Genomic DNA, 16,731 nt, shown 5'->3' with positions numbered 1-16,731 from the left:
TAAAATGCTGTGAGGTGAAACTCTATGCATTAACCACGATTCATGTGATTGAGTTCATATGAATAATTATCATTAAAAATGGTAATCATGGGTAATAAGGGTAATGAGGGGTAATGAGGGGAAATCATTATAAATATCGAGTCTCAGGAAACTCGGGTTAGATCCAACTTTATTTTGTTTCCTTAGCTATTATCTCGGACTCCTTGTGGAGGAAGGAATAAACAATAAGCTTTTGTGTTATGAAATACTGAAGCAAAGAGTGTCTTATTTTTTCCCTGCATTTGTGCCAAAGAGTAGCTGAGACTGAGATAGGCAGATGTGGAAGTTTGATGGTGTTACAGATATCATCTCAAGATCTAAGCTGTTCCAGGTAAAGCCACCTTTTGCAATTGACTGATGGTAAATTTGTCAGTGCTGATGGTATTCATGTGGTGGTTGGTTGTTTTGGAATTGCACTCAAAGCACCTATGACTACTGGTACCACCTTTGCTTTTTTTTTTGTCACAGTTGGTCTATTTCTATTTGCAGGTCTTTGTATTCTGTTACTTTCTCCAGTTCCTTCTATTCTGCTGTCTCCAAATGCTACCATATCCACTCGCCATACTTTTTTGTCTTTCTTATTGATAATCATTACGTCTGGAGTATTATATGGTAAGTGCCTATCTATTTGAAGTCTAGAGTTCCAGAGCACTTTAGCTTCTTCATTTTCTATTATTTTCTCTATCTTATGGTCCAATTCCAATTGAAGGCAAATGGTATTTCTTGCACATCTTCCAATGCACCATTGTTGCTACTTTGTCATGCTGTTATTTGTAGCCAGGCTGTATGATCTTTTTGCAGCATCTAGCCACATAGTCCACTGTGTCTTTAGCTTTTTTGCAGAGGTGGCATTTGCTGCCTGCTATTACTTTCTCAATAATGTTGTTGTATTTCAGTTTGGTGTCTCTAGTATTAGTTCAAGGCAATATACACAGTTCACAAAATGCCAAATTTCCTGCTTCCTTCACAACAAACTCTGTGAGGTGAGTTGGACTAAAAGAAAAGGATTCTCTCAAAGTCATCTTTTTGGTTGTGGTGTTCTCCTCTGCTTTACTACACAGTTTTGGAGAAATCTGTGATTGTCACTGGACACCTATATTTTCTACCAATTTTCTGGGGACACACTCTTCCAATGCCAATAATTTTGATTTTAGCTTTTTATCAACTGCCTACTCTTGCCATAAAAAACTAGGTTATTTTCAATTGGGCTTCAAAAGATCTCACAAAACAGTAATGGACAACAAATAAATAAAGTTACATATCTGAGAGGATGCACATGGAGGGGGGAGAAAACATCAAATATATAAAGGAAGGAATATGAAGAAATAAATATTGAGTTAGAGTGCATAATATTATATACAGCAATACATATGCATATACAATATGTATATTCAGCTGCTGATACAGTTCTACAGAGGAATTATTGAGTCTGTCATCTATACCTCTATAACTGTCTGGTTTGGTTCTGCAACCCAACAGGACAGAAACAGACTTCAGAGGATAATTAGGACTGCAGAAAAAACAATTACTACCCACCTGCCTTCAATCGAGGACCTGTATACTGCATGAGTCAAAAAGAGGGCTGTGAAAATATTTACAGACCCCTCACATCCCAGACATAAATTGTTTCAACTCCTTCCCTCAAAATGATGCTATAGAGCACTGCACACCAAAACAACTAGACACAAGAACAGTTTTTTTTCCTGAAAGACATCACTCTGCTAAACAAATAATTCCCTCAACACTGTTCAACTATTACAAAGTCTGCATACTATTACTGTTAATCTTCTCATCACTCCTTATCACCCATCCCCTCCCACTTGTGATTGTAGGACTGTAACTTTGTCGCTTGTATCCTTATGATTTATATTGACTGTTTCCTAGTATGATTTGATTGCTGATTGTACCCTATCATTATTATCATTAAGTGTTGTATGTTATGATTCTTGATTCTTAGTGAATGTATCTTTTCTTTAATGTATACTGAGAGTATTTACACAAAGACAAATTCCTTGTGTGTCCAATCACACTTGGCCAATAAAGAATTCTATTCTATTCTATTCTATTCTATTCTATTCTATTCTATTCTATTCTATTCTATTCTATTCTATTCTATTCTATTCTATTCTATTATAGATGTATATCTTTGGAACTAAAATATCCCAAAGAAAATGTATCAAAACTGAAAAAGTGAAAAGGTCATCTGGTCTTTTCAATAGAAAAAGATAAGTGGGATAGGTGATGGATAACATAATTAAATTCAGACAGGATGTTTCTGTCTTTTGCATAATGCTAGAAATTGAATCTTTATAGACCACAATGTAGGAAAAAATTGATGGGTGTCTAGAAATGTTCCTTTTACCTCCAATAACAGGTTCAGGTATAAACTATACATAAATCAAAGGTCTTCATTCTAGATTGATTCCTATTACTGGGTTTTTTTTAGTTAAGATTATTATATATTCTTCCATAATTATAAAAATATAGTCCTCCACTGAAAATCATGCAAAGCTGACTTTCAAGTCCAGTAAGAACAATTAATTTCCTGACAGTTAGAAGTTTTATCCAGTGGAACAGGTTGCCTCCAAAAGTTGTGGGTGCTCAGTTACTGGAGGTTTTTAAGAATAGATTAAACAATAACTTATCTGAAATGGTACAGTGTTTTCTGTTTGAGAAAGTTGGCCTGGAAGACCTTCAAGGTCCCTTCCAACTCTGTTATTCTGTTAAGTCTATCATGCTCATGGTGTCTGCTTGACCATAGTGGGAAGCAGTATGTGGAATTAGATGAACTTGTAACTTCCTTCATTATTTCAAACCCACTGGGATTCATTTAACAAAGCTTTATGCTACCTGCACTGATTAAAAACAGCTCTCCAAATTGATATGCTTTCCTTTTTCTCATGCAATCAGAAACTGAACCTGGGGTCTTCTCCTGTATCTATAGCATATCCATGGCACGTACTCTCCTACTGAAAGACAGTCCTAATTCCAGGCTGTCTCTGACTCTGCATTATGACTCATTTTCTTTATAGGTTTTATTCCTCCTTTCTATTTCATCTGGAAAATTAGACTTTTCCATATCACTTCATTGCTTTGCATTAAATGTTTGCTATGGAGGCAAAAAGCCAGTCTCTGAAATGAAGCATAACACATGGTCTCTATTCTTCAGTAACCTACTGCAGGGGCTTCTGTTAATTCTTACTTTTTTTCTGCTAGCAGAGTTTCTGGCTTTTGCCTCTTCTTCTAAATGTCCCCTGTGTAAAAATAACATAATAGGGCTTGACTTGACAAGAGAAGGATACTTGCTGCCAATTAAAACTCTTAATAGTGGGAAAAGGATAGTGAACAAGATACTTCCTTTATAGGAGGAGTTTGTTGTCACCAAACCCTTCATGCTGCTGGAGAGATTAAAGTCAGAGGAGTAGCACATTTCGGATTTAAGATTAAGCTTCTGAATTTTGGAGTACAGAGACAATAATTCATTAGTTTGCTTTCTGAATTCTTTTCATTCTTCCACAGGCACACACTTCAGTGATCTTTCACTCATTTTTATGCCTTTAAGTGTCTTTTTTTTCTTGGAAATTATCAGATGCATTACAAATATAACATTTTCAATATTACTTTCAATGTCATTTTTCTTATCCAGAAAGTGTCCGCTGTGTTAATTCCTTTCACAAAACTACACATCCTTGAACAGAGGAAAGAGTTGTTAAATAGCTTTAAATTTACAGTCTGAGGCTCCCCCTTTTGAGTTTGGGACCCGGACCCAACTTTGGTCCTCCAATGGTGATTACAATACAGTATTCCTCCTCCTTGATCTCCTTCAGGGCTGCTTGGATATGTAATTCAGCAACATCTGGAACGCTGTAGGCTGCATACCCTGCCATAGACCATACATTATATACAGCACCCTTTAATCTGTAGATGTAGCAGTCTTTGACTGCTTTCTTTTTAGCCATTAGATCTTGGTAAGCCTTGTCCTTCTCATGGCCAATGAGGTTATGATCATGATGTCAAAAACATACAATCTCCATTCTGGAATGTCAGGATGGTTGGCATAACTAGTTGGCAGATGGCTTCTCCTGAAAATGCCTTCCTTACTACTGGTAATACATACTTGTGTAAATATGTTTGCTGTTAATTAGTAAGAGAGCTCATTTGGTCTAATGCTTCAGGCACCAGTCTAGAAAACTGGAGATTGGGAGTTCTAGTCTTGCTTTAGTCATGAAAGCTAGCTGGGTGACTTTGGGCCAGACATTCTCTCATAGTCCACCATGTCAGACTTGTCAGATTGACAAGCTGGTCAGTTAATCCCTGTCACAACCAATGATTTTAAAAAATGAATATTTGGGGCGGGGGGTGATTAAAAAAAAGAAGACCTTGCACCTGTGAGAAAAAAATGCTAAAAAACCTCCTGTTAATTAGCAAGTGAACAGAAGTTGCAGAAACTTATGGCATGAGAGACAATGCTACAAAGGCACCTAACAATGAAAGAGGTTGCACAGAATCAAGGATATTCATAGTATTTGCTACCCATTTCTATTTTTGGAGCAATAAAAATGTGAGCCCATATCTAAAAGGGTAGTTGGTATCTAACGTTCCATTTCTATTATGGTTGTCAGAATTGAAGTTTTTGGTATAGACTTTCATGGCTAATATAATGTTGGTAATGTTGAACCTCTGGGTTTAGTGTCTATGACCTACACAGTAGAACTTCATAACTGGTCAAATAAAAAGTTGACAAAGTGAACAAAGCCCCAAATAATGTTAGGCTTGCTACCTCCACGGATAACTAATTAGATTAATGGATCATTATATTCTTCTTCTATATTTATGTCATTATTAGACAACCTATCACATCACTCTTCATTCAACCCAACATTGTCCAGATTCAGAACTGTCTGCATTGCAGCACTGAGTATGTTGTCAACCTCAGAAATTATAGAAAGTCCTTAGGTCATGCAAAGTGCTTCAAAGCCACCTGATTCAATTTGCTGCTTTAAAGGAAGTTCCTGCTTCGATCTGTGAATCTGCTTGGATGGAGTGTTTTGATCAAAGCTTTGTCAAATCAAAGCGCTCCTTCGAAGTTAATATATTATTTATATAGCAAGACCTAGGACTGGGTTTATTGGGAAGTGGGGGAAAGGAATTTAAGATCAGTCTCAATAATTATAGTTAAGTTTCAAACAGCACATTATCAACATTTTAAGAATAGAAAAAAGAGCCGATGAAATAAATTCTCCTTATACTATGTATGTTGAAAAGAGATGACATTAATTCATTGCAAGGGAGATACAACCAAGCAATTTTTTTCCACTTGTAAAGGATATTATTTCAAAGTCCGTTTGAATTTGTAATAGTGTCACCTAATAGATTGATTTTCTTATAAGAAGCCTGAGCAGTATCCTCAGCCTTAAATATTAATTTTGATATTGAAAATTAAGAAACCAATTATTTGGCCGATTCATTAATTACTGGTTACTGGGCAATTTTGCATGGTAAGCACGGAAAGCCTGAGGCAGCTATTAAAACCTGCTCTAATGCTATTAATCTATTTGTGTTTATCATTCAACTTCTTTGCAATTATGACATTTTATTGTACGCAAAAGTGGATTGGAATCAAGCCCATAGCAACCTTTGACTTCCTGGGAATTAGATTTTTATTCTGAAAGATTAAGTTTATTCAAGCTTGTAAAAAGGACTGGGATTCAAGTAAGTCTTTTTATTTATCCATCCCAGTCTTAATCTAAGACGAATCTGAGAGAGAAGAAATGACTACTCATTTCAATGATGAGGAAGTGACATTTTGCACATGCCCAAATTCCCTCTTAGGTCAAGCTGTAAGCATCAGTCCTTGAAAATCTATGGTGTGAACATGTACATTCTGTGCCATCAGGCTGGATCTCCGATATTATGATATAAGCAGTAAGTTCTCAAAGAACATATAGTGTGAGAAGCCAACAATATTATCACTTTAGTCAAATTAAAAAAATATCAAGTTTGTGCACTTCAAGACAATTTTGATCATGGTGACTACTATCTGCAGTTTTCTTGGCAGCATATTTCAGAAGTGGTTGCCTAGGGCTAAATTCACAAATGTTTGCTCCATAGAAATCATGCTCTGTACATTTACTCAGTCAATTAATGAGAAGACTTGAGATGAAAACCAAATATCCTGTCTTCAAACACTTGTGATCTTTCCCAGAGCACGTAATGCCTCAAAGAGTCATATTTTATTAGAAAGAAATACTAATGTTGTCATTTATGTACAGAATATGAAAGAAAATTCTCCGACCGAATATGAAAATATGTTTGTGACATAGATTAAATGAGAACAAGATATGTAGGAAAGTTTCCTTGCAACAGAAGTGCAATCTTTTAACTATTGAGAAAACTGGGTGAGGGAGGGAAGACTAATTGTTTGAAAAATTACTTGGCCCTTTTAATAAACTATTAATTGCAGCATATTTAAAATCTGAATCAATTTACTAAAAATACATGCTTTCTATGCTGCCATCAATGAGAATTTTTGTGTTTTTGTAACCTTTTTTGTAGTATTTTGACAAGTTTGAAGTATTTCTTCCTTTCTAATTACATATCTCAGATTTCAAGCATAAACTGCTAAGCTCTGTGTTTGGGTAGTAGGATGTCTCTTTGTGTATATGTGTGTGGAAGGAGAGAGGGATTAAACTTCACATCAAGGTTATTGAGAATGGATCTCTATCACAATTATTACCCTTATCTACTGCTATTTTTTTTAAAAAAAATCAATGTACCTCACATCCTGAATGTTAATCCAAACACACAGCCTTTCTTTACAGTCTTATGCTCTGATCTGTATGTCTTTCCCATGCTGTTAAGCTTTACTGTACACATTCATTAACTAAGGAGATTCATAATTTTCTCCACATCCCTGGCTGTGTATCCCTCTATTTTGTTCCCTTGGGAAAAAAAAATAAACACCCTTCTATTCTGTGCCAGGCAAATCTTCCTGCTCCCACAGGCATCCCAAGAGGAAAGCAGATCAAACAAAACAATTAATTCAGCAAACAATGCAATTAAGCCATGATCCCAGCATACTTTACAGCCTGAAACAAAACAAATAGCCCTGGCAGCATGGATAAATAACTATCACAGATGGAGGGATTTCACAAGCAACTAACTTTTTTTGCTCAGAGACTTCAAGAACATAAAAACGTGGAGCACATGGCCCTTTTTCCAAATCCTTTCAGTCTTTTGGTGCAGAGTTCGTGAGTTTGCTGAGAGTCACCATATTGGATTCAGATACTCCTGGGAAGCCCTCCCGATCACCAGCTCCAAGGGGATAATTATGCAAGAAAAACACATGCAAAACAACTGTGTTACAGCAACATTTTCCGCATCTTCCCTGGATTGGCCTCTGTCATATTTTGACAGATAGTACAACATGATAAAGCTGTGAAAAAGAAATCCAATTCACATCCAGATAGGTTTGCTTGCTTTTCCAGGAATTTATAGAGGTTCCAGATGCTGGGCAAACGTGAAACATATTTGCTTCTTAGTGGATATACAAAATGTGTGTAAAAGAAATCAGTAAGAATCTTATTGACCAGTGAGGTACATTTGAATGTAATGAATGCATTGTGGGCTCTGTTACAGATTGGTTGCTATTGTAGATGTGGCCAAGCATAAAGTATCTATTTTCCAAAAGACAAAAAGATTTACCAAAGTACAACCCAGAAGTGGAACCAGAATCCCAAGATACAAATCATTCTTGAAACTCCAGTTATCTGCTATCAGCCCTATTTTCAGGAGGTAAAGCAGTGGCACTCTCAGAAATACATAGAGAGTGACAAAAGGCACAGACACTAAATATAAACATACAAAAATATCATGCACACACACAATGACATTCACCATCACACTTGCAAATCATCCTCCTTGCTCCCTTCCAACCTTTGAAGGATACCCTGCATGGTTTGCCAAACTTTCTTACCTTTTTAGACATTTCAGTATCTGTCCTTGACAGCATTACCTTTCCTCAACCCCTCTCCACCCCCCTGGATGGCTGTCTGCATAGTGGGCTTCATCTGTCCATTATGTTTAAAAACAATGTCTGGGAATTTTTGGCAATACAAATGGTGCTTTTCTTTGCAGTAAGTCAGTTTCCCATGCTTCAAAGATACACTAGGGAGCATGAGAAATACCTAAAGACTATCCATGGGCATAGGCATGCTTTAGAGATATGCAGATGGAAGAGAAGGTAGAGGGTTCATTAATTCATTCTAACAAAAGGTGTTACATTGCCTTTGACATTGCTAAGAATAGCTCTTCTCTTTGGCTTTTCCAGATATTGCATATCCACTCCTTTTAATGAATGTCATTTTGGAAATGGAGGAAGTTGGAATGACATTTAAAATAACTTAATATATATTGATAGTCGTTTTTCTTACTGCTGAAAGATTTTGTGCAAATTTTTCAATATCTTTAGTTGCAATACATTGACAAAACTAGCCAATCTACCTGGCAGTGGTTTACTTGTTGTGAAATAAGTTACTCATTGAGTTTCCAGCTTCTATCCCATTTTCTTAACTATTCTAATACATTACGGTAAATAAGAAATACAACCTTTTGTTAGTTCATGATGTTCTTTAGGAGGGGAAATTCAAGTCTGTTTTGGTACTTGGCATATTGTGCACCCTAAGGGCATTAAACAAATTCAAATAGTTACACATTGTACCCTCTGATTGCCAAGGTTGCATTCCTATAAAGAATAGCAACCACTCAATAGCAATAATGCACTGGTAAATTCTCATCTCAAACCAGCAAATACAAGTCAATAGCAGCAACAACTTTAGATTCAGAGGTATTTTGTGCTAAATACCATGCACCATTTTTTTTCCATGGGAAAGTAAACAATCTGGTAATTCAGTTGTTTCCAAATTGTTTTGTGGAAATTCCAAAAGTCTAGGAAACCATACTAAGTATCTGATTGGGAAGATCAGTGATAGACAACTTTCCTAGAAAGACATTTTGCTTTTCCTTATTATTCTTTCTTTGAAATTCAGAGAGAAAGAACATTCACAGGTGCATTTTAAAGTACAAAATCTACTGAAAGATGGCAGTCATGAGTTTCCGTGGATTTGTCAGATTCCCTACCTTAAAAGATGTATCTCCCTAAATAAGATTTATAAACATACATGGATAAAAAGGAGTTCATAATAGTTGCTTTAGTTTTCTCCATGGGTGCAGGTTGATGTGGAATAATTTCTCTGCAAATTGATGGAAAGCCATTGTGATAACCAAGTTTCAATAATATATGCTATCCTGACCACCAACTATGTAAAAATATTTGAAAAATCATGCAGATTTAGATGCTAGATATCATGCATCTGCAGCAACATATTTTAACATTATAGTTATAAAATTTCTCTGCTTTTGCTCAAAAGTTTGTAAAATGAATATTTAAATTAAAATAGGAAAAGGCCCAAAACACAACTGAAATTTTGATAGGTTTTTCTATAAAAATGCATTTATATACTAGATTTATGTATTTACATTTTAAATTTTCATTTATACCCTTATTCTAAAATTAATATAATTATGTGGGCTGATATTACACTGCATTAAAATAGTCCTGATCTGACTGACTGGCTGCCATTATTGAAGACAAACCATCTTTAGCCCGAAGACCTAAAATGTTTAATATTATATAAAACCAATATATCTGCCAAGTATGCTAGATTAATATGTTAGCATTGCTCCTCAGCTCTGCAACAATTTTTGTTCCTACTGTCCAAATAAGAACTTAGTCAATAAATTACTTATCTCTAAAGATCCCACCTATTGGATTTCTTTACTGGAATATGTATTGCATGGTTTTGCCACTTCCTCCCACTTTTATTTTTATTTTTATTTTCTCTTTTGGTTCTCACCTGTCTTTAATTGTCCTTATCTATGACAATTCTCTCAATTATCTGATTTGGCCCTCTGATTTTGTTGCTGCTATTTACATTGAAAATGTGGACTTTGCTGTGCTTGCCTTCTATTCCTTTATATTCTTTTTCTATTATATATTTAATCACATGCAGAAGCTATTTATGAAGGAGTGTAATTTATTATGTGTTCTTAATGTCTTGGAAGACACAGATAATTTATTTAATGAGTAAGGACATGATAATTCACACAAGATGATTCTAGTCAGAAAATTAGTTTCATTAATTTGCTGTAAATTCTTTGCTTTGATTTACTACAGCAGGAGCTCCTATATCCAGTGCAAATTACTGCAAGTGTGTTTGTTATCCTGGAATCAAGAATGTATTTGCCTGTCGTATCTTCCTTCCCTATAAGCATGTGTTTGTTCTGAAATCTCGTATGTTTCTCTTATGAAATCTTTTATGTTCTGAAATCTCTTATGCCCTGTAGTTTTCTGAAAGCAAAAGGGTTACGTGTAACTCCTCTAATCAAAAGGTGTCTTCTATCAGTGACTCTACTGACATAAATATTCTCCCTTCATGTAACTATGTCTGGGTGTAACTTTTCCATTAATCCATTGCCTGATATCAGTCAAAATTTAATCGTAAAAAAATATTTTTGATTCCACCTTTTGATAAAGTGCCTTGTCTTACAATTTCTGTGTGCTACCACTTTGTGTTGGATGCTCCAAGTAGGACTAGAATTATGTTAATGTAAGCAACAGTTTTTCTGCTCAATGCTTTTAATATCAGAAGTATTAAGACTCAAATTAACATGCAAACTACAAGCTCTGAAAAGCTTAATGCCATTCAGGATTATCCCATGCACCTTACTCGAACTTCTGCCATTACAATGGGCTAAATTGATGAAGTGGGAATGGCTTTTCTCCAACAGTCTAGAATTTCTTTTCGGTTGACTTTTGTTATGCTTTCAAGAAGCTTGAAAACACTGATTTTCAGTGCTATCTTCTGTGAATAGCATACTTAGCTTTATATTTCAAAATACCTTGTAGTATGCAAATTCTTATTGAGAATTTGGAATCAAATCATATTGAAGTGCATTGGAAGATTCTCTGATATCTTTTCAGCAGCTACTAAATCTTTTTATAAATGTATGGAACCAGGGATATGATCCAACAACTGTAACAACCGATTCGGTGAGCACGCACTTTGGGTGCAGGCAGAGGCTTTGCTACTGACATTCTCCTGCAATCCTGCAATCTCCTTGTGTGTTAAACAGCTGACGCATGTCAATCTGCTGTACCCCATGAAGCAGCTGAGCTTGAAAACCAGGAAATAAAGGTCAGAACAGAGCTGGGGCGGGCCCAGCAGCTGATTGTTGGAGCAAACTGGTTCACTCACAGATGATCCCTGGAGCTACCGGTTCAGCCAAACCAGGCTGAACCGGTAGAATATCACCACTGTATGGAACACTATTTTATTGCATGACGCAAAGATGCGATGTCTTGGTCACACGTGTAATTTTTGTTGCTTTGCAGATTGTTCTCATTAATTCTATGGTGGTCTAATAATCAGACACTATTTGTGCATGATGATAATTGTTTTCTATTCTAGGGTCCCAAATTCTATTTAGTTGACATTTCAACCAAAATGTCTACTGCATAGGGTAGACATTTGCTTTTAAGTTTGCTCATGAAATCTTATGACGTTTGCTCCTAAGTATTTCATAAGATTGGAAGAAGATGAGGATCATTTTAAAATTGAAGGAAGAAACATTAATAGTTAGAAATTCTGTTTATATAAAGCACCATAGTGCCTTTATATAGTTCCTATATTAAGGATAGTTATCATGTTCCTTACTGCTCAACTATATAACTGTAAAGGAAATAGGAAACTCTACTTAGAACAAAAGGGCATAGATCCAAATTTGTAAATACTGCCATCTACTGCTGAATACTACTGTAGTTGTTGCATAGAAATACATTCCAACAATGAATTCCAACATTAATAACCTGAGCTATGATGATAACAGTAGTTCAATAGCTGAAAATACAAATGATCTGAAAGCTCTAGTAGTCAAAGTCAAGAATTACAGGAAAAAGTGTAACTAAGTCTTAGAATCAACAATATTGAAGTGGTGGGTAACTTCTAGAATAAATTAGAATAATAAATTCTAATTTAGAATAAATTATCAACAGAACTTGAAGTCAAGAAATAGTTAGCTACAGAGACCTTGGAAAAGATATTTAAATGCACTGCTGGGAAACCTGAAAAACCAGATTGTCCTGAGAAAAATATTTCTATCTGGTTACTGAAAGTTGACACAAATCTGATGGCATACAGTATAATAAATCAATATCATGGGATAATATATTTGGTATTGCATTGGATTATTTCCTGAATAATGCAGAGGTGGACTATATGATCTTTGTCATCCTTTCCAACTCTACACTTCTATAATCCCTCCCTCCTTCCCTTCCCCTTAATAGTAAAAGAATAGTGTCCTTCAGTAGAGCATAATTCTTCCCTTATTCTCTATTGAAAGGCATGGTTCTTTTACTATTAAGAGGAAGAAAGGAAGGAAAAGCATTATAAATAAATTCTGTGGTATATTGAAATTAACATTGCAGTCCTATTCAGATATTTGACTCCTGTTTTATCAAGAATATGACTTAGTCTAATCCCCACCCTCGTATCTGCTAATTCTCTTCTGGAATTGAAATGGAGATTATATGGGAATTACATCCAAAAGCATAATTTAAAATTTATCTGTCTTTTGTTGCACAGCTTCAAAAAACTATTCAGACAACCTGTATATATTCTTAATTTAATAGAGCTCATTGATATTGACACCATTATTTTAAATTTACTAGTATCTCAAGAGTTATGATGCCTGGTACATTTTGAATTTCCCATAATCCTTTGAAGTTATTTTATAATGAAATTTCCAGGACATTAGGTTCCAGGTGCTGATAAAAAGAAATTCAGTATCTAAGGCAGTATAAATGAAATCTCCACATGTAAAAGAAGAACTGACATAGAATTTAGGATTCTCTCTGATTTGCTTAGTCCAATGCTGTACTGAATCTTGGCTCTAATACAAATTCAATTAAAAAGTGATGTTTTGAAAATTAATGGAGAACTTACTCCAGCACACAAGACAAAAAAAGGCAAACTTATAAGGAAGGATGCGCACATGCTAAATAGCAATTTGAGCCTACAGATCACTTGGCCTCCTAGTAACTACTGTCACCACAGCATGCTAATCAATCTGCTTCTTCTCCTTTCTCTTTTTGCGATAAGTTGTCTCTACAGTAATAGAAAGATTTATTTCCCTTTTGCCTCTGTTTCTGAGACCTGATTTCCACATCAGCAGGGATGGATAGCACATTATTTTGACAATATCAATTGTGTTTGCTATTGACTCGACCTAAGGATTTGGGACTGCCGATCTATAACCCTGGAGAGCTAAATTTCTATTTCACTGTGTCCACCACCCTGCCACCCGCTTTAGCAAATTGCTTCCTGCTGGCAGCTAATCTCTACCAGCAAACCCAAACATTTATATGAACTCTGTTTCAGTTGCTCACATCCCCAATGCCTTCTTTGTTCAGAAGTGACAACAGTTGGCAAAGCCCAGTTATATTCATTGCGGTTTCACTGCTCCAGACATAATGAGGTAAAATGAAAACAACTCCTCCTGCCACAGCTATGTGAGCTGGGAACTCATAAAGGCTAAAAAGCTTTTAATTACTAGCTTGTTGCAATTATGCCCAGCCTCCCTGTTTCCCTCCCATAGAGCAGGCAGAGCACTCAGAGATCAAACTGAACTTCAGTTTGCTAAACTTACTGGCGAATACATCTTGAAAATCTGGAGCATTTCTCTTCCCTCAAAGCAGACACCTAGAAAATGTGATCTACTGCTCCAATAACCATATTCTCTGGCCCTTAATGCTGTTGAAAGCAGAGCAAAACTTTCACTTCCAAACTGAAATAGGGTGTATCTTCTTTCTCCCCACTTTTTTTTTTCACATACTCCACTACAGTTTAAGATCTAGATTTGACTATAGCTGTTGTTTCTTCCTTCCCTTCTTCCCAAAGCCAGGGCCTCTCTAATCAGAACAGCAGCCTGCAACCTCTTGTAATTCACTAGCATCAGGTTTCCTATTTGCAAAATAAAATCAAAGGCTGAAATTTTAAATTCAGGTTAGTAGTACAAGAAAACAAGTTTTGCTTCTAGACTTTGGTGGGGAATGATGACGAAAGGAAATTCTAAATTTATATTGACATGCTGTACAGTGGTGCTGTGATTAGAATGCAGTATTGCAGGGTAATTCTACTGACTGTCAGCAGTTCAATTCTCACTGGTTCAAGGTTGATTCAGCCTTCCATACATCCAAAGTTGGTAAAATGACGACCCTGATTGTTGGGGCCAATAGGTTGATTCTGTAAATTTCTTAAAGAAGCTGTAAAGCATTGTGAAACAGTATTTAGCAATAGCAATAGCATTTAGACTTATATACTGCTTTACAGTCCTCTCTAAGCAGTTTACAGAGTTAGCATATTGCTCCCAACAATTTTTGGGTCTTCATGTTACCCACATCGGAAGGATGGAAGACTGAGTCAACCTTGAGCCTGGTGAGATTTGAACTGCCAGATTGCAGCAGCTGGCAGTCAGGAGAAATAGCCTGCAGTACTATGCCACCATGGCTCATTTAAGTCTAAGTGCAATTGCTATTGCTATTGATCTAAGATCTAACTGAGGTAACTTTGACCATCGCATTGTCTCTTCTTATCCATCAGAGTAAGGCAATAATTTTGCTTGTCTGAAACAGCTCTATACCATTTCTTCTCTTTTCCCCCCATAACAGGGAAGTTGTGGTTTTTCCAAGGTAAGGTAATAAATAGTGCTATTAGAGCAGACTACCAAGTTCAGTAACACATATATTTACAGTAAATCAATAAAGGTTCTTTCCTGTTGCTCTCCTTTTTCCTCTTTCAATAGATGCCCTACAAAGAAAGGGTAGGCAACCTTTTGGAACTAGAAACAAGTCAAAAATTTGAGAACATGTGGTGGTCACATTCATAAAATGCTTCCACATGCTAGTCACATCAAACCCATTCACCAGAATGAAAGCTAACTTTCTTGTGCCAGATGCACTCTACTACCCCAGTGGTTTTATTGGAGACATAATGTCTTCTAATAGAGAGACTGGGTTTGGCTTTTTAATATGAAGCTTCCCCTGGAAGAATATTTAAGAAAAGGTACATGAGAAAAGTAACCTTGTTAACTGAAAAAGAGAAAATAGAGATGCCTGATTCAAAAGAAGTGAAGATGAGAAAAAGAAAAATGCGGGTGGGAAGAGAGAGAATGAAAAACTGATGCAGGAAGTCAAAGACAAACAGGTATGTATCAGAAAGGAATATCCAGGAAAAAGCTCTGTTAAAGACCCTTAATAAAAGTAAAACCCTGATAAGATGTAAATATAACAACTTTATACTGCCTTAATAGATGATAAGAAGGATGATAAGAAGGAGAAGACTAGCCTAGACAAGTAAACTTTAAATTCAGCAGCAAGAATAAAAGACAAATCAGAGAAATCAATATTTCTGCATGCATTAGATCATGACCTCCCTTTTAAATAAATCTTAGTGTTATGTCTCACCTGTACCAAAAAGGTGAGAAGTCCAAATTTCCAACTAAACACAAACAAGCAAGCAAGTCCGGTAATTACAGGGTTAAATTCCTTGAGCTGATAAAGTTCTTGGCAGTCTCACACAAGCTGTCTGCCAAGTCCGAAGATAAAGCAGGAACATAAATCACAACCTGTCTTCGCACACAGGATATTCCGAAGCTTCTCTCACTAAGTAACACGTTGTTCCGAACAAGTTCCCAGAGCGAACACACCCACTTTTATTCCCTGTGGGGCATGTCAGTCCCTCATCTCAGTCTCTGATTCGTCCTTTCTTTCTACGTTGCAGCTCACACTTTTGCCTGCGCCATTGCCTCACATCAAGCCAGCATTCCTCAGCTTGATCCTCAGGCAGAGGCTCTGATATGCTCTCCTGGTTATCTGCCGACACCTGAGGCACAATCAGGGAGGAAGGTCTTGCCGAAGAGGAAAGTCCTGGGGAGGAAGGCAACTCCAAATCCTCTAACAAAGCAGGCTCAAACCTCAGAGCCAAATCCTCCTCTTCCTCATTGTCCAAATCTTCGTCCTCTAACAAAGCAGGCTCAAACCTCAAAGCCAAATCCTCCTCTTCCTCATTGTCCAAGTCTTTGTCCTCTAACAAAGCAGGCTCAAACCTCCAAGCCACAACATCTTAGTGTGCAAAGTTGATTTCAATCCTCATTCCTATGCATATTCCTAGAACAACCTTGTAAAATAACTTTGGTTATATTATGGTGCCTTTTTCAAATAAGTTTCATAGCTGATGTTATATTTCATCTTGAATCTTTTATGCTCTAAGAAACACATCACTGTATCAGCTGTAACATACTAGATTTTAATTATAATTATAATGAATAATTTGCAATCCAATATGCCAAAGTCTCCTTATCAAAGAGTCCTAAAGCAATTGCTTTTACTGTTTGTTTAAAAGCAGGCTTAAATCACAGATTTTTAAATATATCAGTCTAAATTATTTTTAGAAAACTCTCTCTTCGTCTTGAATAATTACATATGATCTACCAGTAGATTTCTCTTAGGTGCTTTTGGAATATGGTTTATTGTTGTTTCAATAATAAAAGTACAACATTTAGACAATCTTAAGAAAT

The sequence above is a fragment of the Notechis scutatus genome, chromosome 4, assembly GCF_049901735.1.
Source record: "Notechis scutatus isolate UNSWTSFEM ecotype Mainland chromosome 4, rNotScu1.2, whole genome shotgun sequence".
NCBI lineage: Eukaryota > Metazoa > Chordata > Lepidosauria > Squamata > Elapidae > Notechis > Notechis scutatus.
This window is presented reverse-complemented; position numbering follows the sequence as displayed.